At 43.7% G+C, this 13,014-nt stretch overlaps 1 long non-coding RNA gene across 1 annotated transcript in view; it reads left to right on the forward strand.

Annotated features, from left to right (window-relative positions):
* LOC116071064 overlaps positions 1-13,014 on the forward strand; it is a 55,011-nt gene that overhangs the window by 26,669 nt on the left and 15,328 nt on the right. The gene's annotated exons all lie outside the window — the stretch shown is intronic.

Consider the following 13,014-nt stretch of genomic DNA (forward strand, 5'->3'; position numbering starts at 1 on the left):
AAAAAAAAAAAAAAAAAAACCAAACCACCACACCTCAACAACAACAAAACAGAGCAACCTTCCTCCTCTCTCTCTCTCCTCTTCTCTTCTTTTGGACAGGATCTTGCTCTGCAGCTCTGGCCAACCTGAATGTTGCAGAAATGTTCCTCCTTCTGCCTGCAGAGTACTGGGAGTGCAGAGTGCAGGTTTTTTGTTTTTTGTTTTTTGTTTGTTTTTTTTTTAATCTATTTTATATGTATGAGTACATTGTAGCTATCTTCAGACACACCAGAAGAGGGCATCAGATCCCATTACAGATGGTTGTGAGCCACCATGCAGTTGCTGGGATTTGAACTCAGGACCACTGGAAGAGCAGTCAGTGCTCTTAACCACTGAGCCATCTCTCTAGCTCACTAGAGAGTGCACTAGAGAGTGCAGGTTTAAGAGCAGCTTTCTCAACGAAAAGATTTTATGACATCACTGATAAATTTGATTCCTATAGAAATTGGCAAGCAACCACGGGAGTGTGGTGGCACACTGTCTGGAATCTCAGTGCTTGGGAAGAAGTCAAGGGATCAGGAAACTCAGGGTCATTCTCAGCTAGAGTAGGTTTCAGCCCAGCCTGGGCTATGTGAAATTCTAAGTTAAAAAAAAAAAAAAGAAGAAGAAGAGGAAGGGGAGGAGGAGGAGGAAGAGAAGGAGGAGGAGAGAAAGAAAGGAAGAAAGGAAGAAAGGGAGGAAGGAAGGAAAGGAAGGAAGAAAGAAAGAAAGAAAGAAAGAAGGAAGGAAGGAAGGAAGGAAGGAAGGAAGGAAGGAAGGAAGGAAGGAAAGAAAAAGAAAAAAAATACTAAGTAAAAACAAAGAAAGAGACTAAGTGAGGTGCCATGGTCAGCGACCCCATCTCCTGGCAGCGAAGTTAGAAAGTGGGGCCTGAAGAAGCGCCTGGTCCTGGAGCCGCTTCTCTTCCCACAGCCACATTTAGAATTCACAGAAAATATTTAAAAGCCTCTGCGAGGTAATTTCTAATCCCCGCGACGCACTGTTTTGAGTCAATCCCACCCTTGAGGCAGCCACCCCTCCCAGGAGCAGAGGCGGAGGAGAGCTATTGTTCTGGGTTTCCTTTCTTTGTCCACTCCCGCCACTGGCTGGCCACCCCAGCCTTCCCTCTCTGCTCTGGACCTGGGTTTTCCCTGCTCAGCCCGTTAGTTCACAACACACACTGTTGCGCCCCTATTTTTAAAACTTCCTTTCCTCCAAAAAGAGCATTTCTGTAGTCCCCAAGGACGGTTCCATCTAAGAATAAACACTGGCGTTCAAGCAGAGCAAAGGCATCTACTTATTGGGGCTTGTTTGTTTTGAGACAGGGTCTTACCCTGTAGCTGAGGCAGGCCTGGAACTGGAGAGCCTTCTGCCTTCACCTACAGAGAGTACTGGGTTTACAGGTGTGTGCTACCAAGCCTAACTACAACACATTTCTATCCGATCGTTGGGATACTTTGTAAAATATAGCAACTAGTCATAGTAATTTATTACTTCAAAATTAAAAATCAAACCCAGCATATGAGATATACATATGAAATTTGGACACTGCCTCCCTCCCACCAACCCGCCTCCCCCAACTTCTGAGGCAGCTTCCTGAAGGCAAGGAACACAGGTGTCATCTGGCACAGCCCCCTCTGCTCCATTCTAAAGATTTTGATCAGTGCATAATTGATAATTGTAGCCCAACTCCTCATAGTGCCCCCTCAGTAGACTCAAAGTCAATACACACAATTGAGAGCTAAAATTGTATTATTACTTATATAAGGAGAGCATCAGGGCTAATCCCAAAGAAGTGTCTCAGCGTGTTCACTGGGAAATGAACCAAATCCATACAGAAAAGGCTCCTCACATGCAGGAGACAGTTTTCTGAGCATGCAGTTAGACAATGTGTTTCTTCACTTAACGTACTGGTTTGGTTTTTGTTTTCGTTTTGTTTTTGTTTTAAAAGGGATAGACTTGGTGACAGCACCTTTAACCCAGCATTTGGGAGGCTGAGGCAGGTGGATCCCTATGAGTCTAAGGTCAGTCTGGTCTACATAGCAAGTTCCAGGCCAGTCAGAGTTACTTGGTGAGATCCTGTCTCAGAGGACCAGAGTTTTGTTCCCTGTGTTCACATTAGGTGACTCATGGTTTCTGGTTTCCATGACTACACATACACTTGTGCACACACACACACACACACACATACACACACACACTTACACACAGGCCAAGTGTTACATTTATAAACAGTCCTGATCAGTAAGTTCACATGATATTTAAGAAAAGTGCTACAACATAAACTTTGAAATGAAGGTTAAAAAAAAAAATTAAGTTGGGAGTTGAGGGTAGAGTGTTGGCTCAGCAGTTAGGAGTGCTTGTTTCACAACCACGAGGACTGGAGTTGTGATTCCAACAGCCATATACAAAGTTGTGTGTTCAATACGTACTTAGGTGTGAGTGGAGCTGGTGCTAGACAATCTCTTAGGGTTACTGGCTTTCAGCCCAGCCCAGAGAACATGAGCTATAGGTTCAGGTAGAAACTCTGCTAAGAGACTGGAGAGATGGCCCTGTGGCTAAGAGCACTGGCTGCTCTGCACAAGGACTTAGGTTTGAATTTCAGCACCTACGAGGTGGCTCACAAACATCTGTAACTCCGGGTCTAGGGAGTCTGATGCCCTCCTCTGGCTTTTGCAGTCATCAGGCACAGATACACTAAATAGATACACATAAAGAAAAACATTCCATATGCATAAAAATAAAATAATAATTGAAAAAGGAATAGGCCGGGGTTGGTGAGCTGGCTCAGCTGTTAAGAGCACTGACTGCTCTTCCAAAGGTCCTGAGTTCAAATCCCAAGCAACCACATGGTAGCTCACAACCATCCCTAATGAGATCTGACGCCCTCTTCTGGGGTGTCTGAAGTACAGCTACAGTGAATTACATATAATAAATAAATATAAATCTTTTTTTTAATAAAATTTTTTAAGGATTTATTTATTTATTACAAGTAAGTACACTGGTAGCTGTCTTTAGACACTCCAGAAGAGGGAGTCAGATTTGTTATGGGTGGTTGGGAGCCACCATGTGGTTGCTGGGATCTGAACTCAGGACCTTCAGAAGAGCAGTCAGTGCTCTTAACCACTGAGACATCTCTCCAGCCCCAATAAATATAAATCTTAAAAAAAAAAAAAAAAAAAAAAAAAAAAAAAAAAAAAAAAAAAGGAATAAGCCGAGAACGATAGACAAGATACCTGATACCTTCAGGTGTCTGCATCTGTACACACATGTGCACATACACTTACACAAACTCATATGCACACAGATAAATAGATAAATAAATCATCTAAAAAAAGAAAAGGTTTGAAGTGGAAATTTCTGGTTTCTTTGTAAACTCAGTTATGTCATACAATGTTTTACTGGGGCAGATAGGTGAAAGGATGTTTAGAATGTTGAAGCAGATACATGTGAGAGTTGTTTTGCTGAAGTGGACATGAGATGTTTAGAAAGAATATAAATATGACCCCACAGACAGTGGAGGAGGCTCTGGCATTGGTTCACCTTGTATCACGCTGCTAGTCTTCTCTTGGCATGACTTCACAGATAGTAACTCACCAAAGAACTTCTGGTGATATTCTGGCAACTTCTTGTGCTTCTGCTGACTCAGGCCTATTTGGTGAGCCTCACGGTTTCTTCTGGACTGAACTGTTGTTGCTGAGTCATGAGTGGTGATTCCAAGTGGACTGGACTGCAGCTGTCACTGCTTTGTGTTGGTGTTTTGCTAAAGGACAGAACTTCAGACAACAAAGATTGGAATCACTCCAAAGAACTACTTTTAAAGCGGTCCACAACTGTTTCCTATTACCTTTCTTTTCCTACTACCTATGCTGGGTAGTGGGCTTAAAGGGAGTTTGAAACATTTAAGAACCCTTATTAAAGTAGGTTTTGAAAAATCAAAACCTGCCAGGCGTTTTAATCCCAGGACTTGGGAGGCAGAAGTAGGCAGATTTCTGAGTTCGAGGCCAGCCTGGTCTACAGAGTGAGTTCCAGGACACCCAGGACTACACAGAGAAACCCTGTCTCGAAAAACGGAAAAAAAAAAAAAAGAAAAAGAAAAAAGAAAAACCTACAAAGGTTGTGATATGGTACAATAGATTTCTCTCTCCAGGAGGGAGAGGAAGACTTATGTCTAGGAAGGTGGAAACTAGCAAGACTCTCCAAGGCTCTTTCTTCACTAGCTAGCTATAGACAGAATAAACAACTATCTAGGGAGCAGGCACTGCCCAGTGGAGCAGTAGAGAGCCAAGCTCTGGGATCAAGGCCTGCAGGCAGCTCCAGGCCTGAGGCTGCTATATCCTCAGCTATTTTGGGGTGGGCTTTGGTGATGTATCTGCTTTTTAAAAAAGATTTATCTTATGTTTATTTCTCTCTCTCTGTGTGTGTGTGTGTGTATGTAACTGTGTGCCATGTGTGTGGGCGCCTGAAAAGATCAGAAAAGAACGTTAGATCCCCTGAAACTGAATGTGGGTGCTGGGGATTGAACTCCGGTCCTTTTCAAAGTCAGCATGAGCTCTTAATGACTTAACCATCCATATATCTAGCTGCTTCTCTCTCTCTCTCTCTCTCTCTTTCTCTCTCCCTCTTTCTTTCTGAGACATCTCTGCTCCTGTAAGAAGGCTCTCATGCATACTCTTGTCAGTAACCACAGTAAAACCTCAGTTTCCTCCAGCTAGACTTTGTGTGATTATTACTTTGGTCTGTTGTAGGCTTCCTTTCTGGGATGTGTGTTGTGTTTCCCTGGGAAAATTCTCCCATGAATCAAGGAGGATCACTGACCATTCAAGGCCATCTTGGTCACTGTGAGCTCAGGCACACAGGCTACACAGTGAGACTCTGTCTCAAATTAACAAAGTAAAGGTTATTCCAAGTCACCTTGAAGAACAATTCTGCTAAATCGCCTCCTTCCTTGTTTTTCCTGATTCCTTTACTGATGAATGAGAAATCACTGTCGGTCTGATGTACAAACTGTCTATTCTCCTGCCTAGGAAAATTATGGTTTATAGACTTGATTGCTTTTTGTTTGTTTGTTTTTGTTTTGTTGTTGGGTTTTTGTTTTTTTGGGTTTTTTTTTTTTTTTTTTTTTTTTTTTTTTTTTTTTTTTTTTTTTTTTTTTTTTTTTTTTGGTTTTTTGAGACAAGGTTTTTCTGAGTAGCCCTGGCTGTCCTGAAACTCACTCTGTAGACCAGGCTGGCCTCAAACTGGCAGAGTCTGACTGCCTCTGCTTCTGGAATGCTTTGATTAAAGGTGTGTGCTGTTGCCACCACCACCCATCACACTTCATTTTATAAAAACTCAGAGCTGGGCCTGCTGTCACTTTCCTGTAATCTCAGCTACTCAGGAGAGTCAGGTAGGGGATCATGAGTTCAAAGTCAACCTGGTTAGCTAGTGTGAGGCAAATCTGGCTACTTTGAGATACCCTATCTCAAACACACACACAAAAGGAGGAGAGGAAGGAATGAAGGAAGGAAGGAAGGGAGGAAGGAAGGAAGGAAGGAAGGAAAGAAGAAAGGAAGGAAAACTTTTTTTAAAAAGATTTATTTATTTTATGTGTATGAGTACATTGTAGCTGTATAGATGGCCGTAAGCCATCATGTGTGTGACTGCTGGGAATTGAACTCAGGACCTCTGCTGGCTCCTCTCGTTCCGGCCTGGAAAGAGAACTTTTTAAACTAGAGTTTCTTGTTTGGATTTTGTGGGTTCTCTCTCTCTCTCTCTCTCTCTCTCTCTCTCTCTCTCTCTCTCTCTCGACAGGGTTTCTCTGTGTAGCCATGGCTGTCCTGGAACTCACTCTGTAGACCAGGCTGGCCTCAAACTCAGAAATCCCCCGCCTCTGCCTCCCAAGTGCTGGGATTAAAGGCGTGCGCCACTACTGCCTGGCTGGTTAAGAGTTCTTAATCTTGCCAGGGACCCAAATTTGATCCCCAGCAACCATGAGATATGTCTGCCTGCAACTCCAGCTCCAAGGGGATCTAACCCCCTCTTCTCGACTCCAAAGCACATGTACTTATTTATACATACCCAGACACAGACACATATGCACACACACATATATACACATATAATAAAAACATTAAACTCTATTGGGAACCAGGTGGACATATGACTATAATCCTGGAAGTGTGGAGTCTGAGGAAGGTCTGAGGTCAGCCTGGCCTACACAGAGAACTCCTGTCTCAGAAAACTACAACAACATCAACAACAACAGATCTTTCATTGTTCCTGGGGCATAGCTTACTAATAGAGCTCTTGTCTCACTTTTGTTAGTCTGCAGGTTTAATCCTTCACTAAAAATAAAATGAAATAAATAAATTATAACTAAAGTGTTAGGAAACAGGTATGGTAACTCACCCCTGTAAGCCCAGCACCTGAAAGGCTGATGTAAGAAGATCACTGTGAGTCTGAGGCATGCTCAGACCACAGAGTACCATGCAGGCCAGCCTGGTGTACAGAGTAAGACTGTCTCAAAAAAGAAAAACAAAAGACACGCTGGCGAGATGGCTCAGTGGGTAAGAGTGCTGATTGCTCTTCCGAAGGTTCTGAGTTCAAATCCCACATGGTGGCTCACAACCACCCATCATGAGATCTGACACCCTCTTCTGGTGCATCTGAAGACAGCTACAGTGTACTTATGTATAATAATAAATAAATCTTTAAAAAAAATTTACCTTTAAGGGCCGGGCAGTGGTGGCACATGCCTTTAATCCCAACACTTGGGAGGCAGAGGCAGGTGGATTTCTGAGTTCGAGGCCAGCCTGGTCTACAGAGTGAGTTCCAGGACAGCCAGGACTACACAGAGAAACCCTGTCTTGAAAATACAACAAACAAACAAACAAACAAACGAAAAACAAAAGACACCCCTCCAACACACACACAAGAGGAAAAGGTCACTCACACCAGCCATCTTGTTACTTGGGTGGAGGCAGGAATATTAGGAACCCAGTGTCAACATCTTAGCTGTGTAGTCAACTAGAGGCTAGCCTGGAGTACATTAGAACCTATCTCAACACTGCCACATACCTGTCAAAAATGGAGAAAGAATTTCTATTGCAGGAGACACAGATGTGGAAGCAAAGTAGAGGACACTGGTGTGTCACTAGGGGAGACCTCAGTGTTTAGCCTCTCTGTAACAGCAGCAAGCACACAAAAAGCTGTCTTTCCCCCTTTTCCTGTGTGTAGGTAGGATTGAGCCCAGAGCTTCTCCTCATGCCTGTTTAGCAAGCTCTCCACCACTGAGCTCCACCCTTAGCTCCAATAGAGTTCCTCTTCACAGAGGGCTGAATGTCAGGGATCGGGAAGATGTGCTAGCAGCCTCACGCACCCTCACGCACAGGGCTGTGTCTGACACTGCTGATGGGTAACCATGGGCGATGGATCTCCTCATGCACAGCACTGCTGCAGCTCTGGGCCTAGTGGAGTTCAGCTACCCAGGCCCAGAGACAAGGAGAGAGGTTTGGGTGATGTTCTAGGTCCACTTCCAGTTTCTGAGGACATGAAGAGGGAGGAGCCAGATAATGCCAGGAAAAGAAACCCAAACAAGCCATGTTGTGGAGGTTGTGGCGGCAGAGAAGAAAGACCTCCCTTTGGGGTTACAGAGAGAAGGCAGAGGCAGGTGGAGCATCCATTTTTTTCTGAGGCAGGTCATGGGAGACCTGTTGTGGGAAATATTAAAAAAAAAAAACTGGCACGTTCCCACTCTTGTGCCAGCAACTCTCTGCCCTGGCTGCCTGGCCAGCCATGTACTAGAGGGCAATGGCCAGCCCTGTTTTATCTCGTGGAGACTCTCTCTCTCTCTTTCTCTCTCTCTCTCTCTCTCTCTCTCTCTCTCTCTCTCTCTCTCTCTCTTTTGGTTTTGTTTTTTTGTTTTTTTTTTTGTTGTTGTTGTTGTTGTTTTTTGTTTTTTTTGAGACAGGGTTTCTCTGTATAGCCCTGGCTGTCCTGGAACTCACTCTGTAGACCAGGCTGGCCTCGAACTCAGAAATCCGCCTACCTCTGCCTCCCAAGTGCTGGGGTTAAAGGCGTGCGCCACCACCGCCCAGCTTTTTTTTTTTGTTTTGTTTTTTGTTATTTTGAGACAGGGTTTCTCTGTATAGCCCTGGCTGTCCTGGCCTCGAACTCAGAAATCCGCCTGCCTCTCGTGGAGACTCTCTGACTCAGAGCTCCAAAATCTTTCCACCCAGCTCACTAGGTTTTTACTGGCAGGCGGTTACCATGCTTCAAAGCCCCCACAGCCTTTGCTGTGTACATCAGGTGAACCCACACTTTGCCACACAAACTTAGCTTAGAAACAATGGTAACTCAATGTCTGGGTGCAACAACTAAAATCTTGTAAGCCCTATTAAATCTGATTATTCCGGTGGCGAATCCGGACGGCGGGCAGGAAACTCTAGCAGCTACATCTTGCTGTTATGTGGTGTTTTTCTTCTCTAGGCAATTTAACTGGGTTCCAGAGAGAAAAAGAGCTTATTGGGGCCCTTGGACCTGTATTATATGGGTGCTAGGAATCATGCTCAGGTCTTCTGTACAGCCCCACATGGTTTTTTGTTTGTTTTTGTTTTTTAAACTGCTAAGCAATCTCTCCAGCATCCTGTACGTGGACTTATTATCAATTGTAGACTGAATCCATTGAAAATTGGGGGCCCTTTGCTTCTGTCCCTTGGCAGGAATTAACTGGTTCTGAGATGGTGGGAGTCTGTGCTGAGGAAGGGAGGGCAAGGACACCGCACAGTGGCCAAGAAAGGGAGAAGAGATATGGCTGTGTGGGTGAGGATAACCTTGAACTACGGATCCTCTTGCTTTCTGCCCTGAGCACTGGGGTTACAGCACTTACTCTGATGCTTGGCTTATTACACATTGTATTCTCCTGGTTTTGGAGGCAGGGTTTCACAGAATTTATGGCATTTCTTCTGTCTCAGTGCTGAGTACCGAATTGCAGGCCACCACCAATACAACATTTCTTGAGTTGATTTTTGAATTAAAGTCTAAAAAAATTCCTTTTGCAGAATGAGTTGTCTGTTTGTTAATGGAATTTAAACATATGAATTAGTCATTTAAATCTTGTAGGTAATATACATTTACTATAGCTGGTTTTTTTCCAAAGCAATATTTTGAAAAATAGCACATGGCTATAGTGATGTATAATCTTGGTGGGTGGAGTCAGGAGGATATAGAATTCAAGGCCAGTTTGTGCTAAGGAAAACAGAAAGAAAAAATAAAAGAAAGAAAGGATAAAATACTGTCATAGCACAGTATGTGCTCTGTCAATATAGCTCTCTCTCTCTCTCTGTGTTCTCTCTGTCTCCCCCTCTCCTCTCTCTCTCTCTGTTCTGTCTCTCTGTCTCTCTGTCTCTCCTCTGTGTGTGTGTGTGTTCTCTCTCTCTCTCTCTCTCTCTCTCTCTCTCTCTCTCTGTGTGTGTGTTCAGCCCATTTCTAATTTCTGTTGGAGTTGAGCTGGATAACCTAGGTACCTCTCTCTCTGTCTCTCTCTCTGTCTCTCTCTCTGTCTCTGTGTGTGTGTGTGTGTCTCTCTCTCTCTGTCTCTCTGTCTCTGTCTCTGTTTCTCTTTCTCTCTCTCTGTTCAGCCCATTTCTAATTTCTGATGGAGTTGAGTTGTAACCTAGGTACCTCTTGGAGAACCAGAGATCATCTTAGCTTGATACATTAATATTTAACAGACTTGTGATTGATGAGTTGAAGATAAGAAAATTAATTCACTCTCCCTAGGTTTTAATTTCTTGATAGAGCCACAAGCCTGTGCCAGGGCTAGGCTGCCCCTGGAGGTAGTTTTGGCCTCTAGACTCTGGAATTGGAGCCAGCTCCTCCCCTGGTTTTCATTCATCTTTGTTCGCAGACAAGTGTCTCTTGATTGGCTGCTGATGTCAGGTTGCCTTTATCCCCCATTGTGTACTAAAATCTCAAGCTCTTAGAACATAGACTGGGAGAGAAAAATTCTTTGCTTAGATAATGCTGCCTGCCATTTAACAGTTCAGCTTTAAACACTGTATTTGTAACAAATTACAGATAATTAATTGGTCCATCGGACTTACATGTTGGCTGAATATTCCACAGAATCGAGTAGATTGGTTTTCATCAGCTCCCAGTGACCTGGGCCTCTGTTTGTTTCTCAGATTTTTACTTATGGGCTCTGTTAAAGGAAGGTATCCTAGCAGCTGTTTCTAAGCTACAGTTTTGTGGGTTTGTAATTGCAGGATCTCTCTTAGATACAGGGGGAATCACCCCTGAGCATAGAGTGTGGTATACCCTATAATCCCAGCACTTGGAAGCAGAGCCAGGAGGAAACGCATAAATTTAAGGCCAGACTTGTGTACAAAATGGGTTCCAGGCTGGCTAGAACTGTAGATTGGGATCTTGTCTCCACCACACAGAATGGGCTGGAGAGATGGTGAAGAGCACTCGCTGGGTTTGCAGAGGACCTGGGTTAAGTTCCCAGCACCCGCATGGCAGCCCAGCATCTGTAGCTCCAGTTCTAGGGTATCCGGTGTTCTCTTCTGAATCAAAGAGAGACTGTGCCGATAGGGAGCCTGCTGGTTTTAATTTTTTATTTTTATTTTTTTTGAGACAGGGTCTCAGTCTCTCTACATAGCACTGGCTGTTCTGGAACTCACTCTGTAGACCAGGCTGGCTTGAACTCACAGAGATTCTCCTGAGTGCTTGCTTAAAGGTGTGAGCTGCCACATGTCACATCTGTGATCAGAAGCACACAGCAGAGCAACAGGTAGAAGGAGCTCTCAAACTCAGCTCTGTTTCCCCAGACCTGGGGTTAAGTGAATATGCTACCACACTTAGCTAACTTTGAATTTTTGAGAACTCAGGAGACTAAATACCATGTAAAGTTCTTTCTTCTGTTGTATATAGCTCAGCAGTTGAGAATTAGGAGGGAGTTCAAGATTGGCAGGCAAAGCTGGGCGGTGGTGGCCCATGCCTTTAATCCCAGCACTTGGGAGGCAGAGGCAGGCAGATTTCTGAGTTCGAGGCCAGCCTGGTCTACAGAGTGAGTTCCAGGACAGCCTGGGCTATACAGAAAAACCCTGTCTCAAAAAAAACCAAAATAAATAAATAAATAAATAAATAAATAAATAAATAAATATAAAAGATTGGCAGATAAGCCCAGGAAAGTGGCTAAAGCATTTGCTAGCCTAGCACTGGCCTCTTATCATAGACTTCATTTTCAAGAGTTTGATTGTTTGAAATAGGGTACAAGATTACTCAGTAATTCATAATTGTGAGAAGTACCCTATGGTTAGGGCCATTACAGCACTCTCCTAAGCTCTGCAGCCAATACCTTACAATAATAGCTGATATAAATAGACAAGGGAAACCTCTTTGCTATGGTGATAGTTGGACTAGTAGGAATTAGCCCACAGGTCTCAGATTCAGTACATCACATTCTCTTCCAAAGAAGAAGAATCTGCTCCCCATTGTCAAAGTCTGCAGAACTCTAAGTCTCAAAATCACAGAATAGCAGTACACACATACACACACACACACACACACACACACACACAGAGTGGGATACACACTGAACCCTTTCTCAAAACAAGGACATTTGTTAAGCCTATGAGGATAGGGAATAAGTGTATTTTATTTTTCATTGTCCTTGTGTTTAAAAGACAGCAGTTCTGGAACCTTATATAGTATACATAAAGTACAGTGCTTGTTAACAATAAATGAGCTGACAGATAGCTGGTTTTAACTAATTATTTTAAAATTTTTATTCTAAACCATGTGTACATGTATATGTCTGTGTGGAAGTATGTGCACATCGAGTGCTGGTGCTCACAGCAGTCAGCAGAGGGCACTGGTTGGTTCCCTTGGAGCCAGAATTTCAGGAGGTTGTGAGCTGCTTGAGGTGGGTGCTGAGCCATCTCTCTAGCCTCTATTATTTTTTGAAAAAAATCAGATGCATTTATTTTTTATTTTATGTGTATGAATGTTTGCCTATAAGCATGTATGTGCACTGTATGCATGCATGATGCTCATGGAGGCCAGCAGAACCCATCAGGGGGCCTCTGGGGTTACAGAGGGTTGTGAACAGCCATGTTAGTGCTGGAGCTGAGCTTGCATCTGAGGCAAGAACCACAGATGTTCCTAACTGTTGATCTGTATCTCCATTCCGTATTTATTATACTTTTAATAGAGATGTCCCATATAAGGCTGAGCACACAACAGTTCTTGTTCTCAGCACTTTGGCCACACAGTGGGTCTCTCTTTTAACTGCTAACCACTGAATAAAGAAGCTGAAAGGCCCAAGGCTGAGAGCAGTATTACTTTATGTATGTACACAAACCTAAGTATTTGAAAGGCAGTTTGATAGCATGACCACTTAGCAAAGCAGCAGTAGCACATTCCCCATAGGCTTAGGAGGTCTAGGACAATGGGGCTGGGTCGGGTTTACAGTATCTGCTATGGATCCTCTCTTGTGAAGTGGACCTCCAATCTAGCCAGGAAGTAGTTGGCTACCCCATAACAACCTTGGCACTGCTGTACCTGTGGGTCCATACTGCATGGCAGGTTGCACTGTAGCAGGTAGGGTCCACTTCTCTGAGTGGCCATTGGCATCTTTTGTCCTCTGCACAGCACCTTCCTGCACTATAACAGCCAGCCAACAGGGAGGACGTTCCCCAGTCAGCTCCTGATTTGTTTTTCTATTCCCTGCAAACCGTGTTATGTCTTCACCAGGAGACGATAGAGAACAAAAATCAATCAATCAAACAAACAAATAAATAGAGAGAAAAAAAGGAAAAAATTTTTGTCGTTATTGTTACAAATAGGTAAACACATAAATCTAAAGTTCTGAGGGCGTAGCTAGGTGTAAAGAACTTCTCTACACGCAACAGATACATTGGGTTCACTCTGCAGACAACAAAAGTTAAATGGAAAAAACAATGGGCCCGTGCTACCTCAGCTGGCTACTTCTCCCTACCTCAACTGGCTACT

This window comes from Mastomys coucha, unplaced genomic scaffold (assembly GCF_008632895.1).
Source record: "Mastomys coucha isolate ucsf_1 unplaced genomic scaffold, UCSF_Mcou_1 pScaffold22, whole genome shotgun sequence".
NCBI classification, from domain to species: domain Eukaryota; kingdom Metazoa; phylum Chordata; class Mammalia; order Rodentia; family Muridae; genus Mastomys; species Mastomys coucha.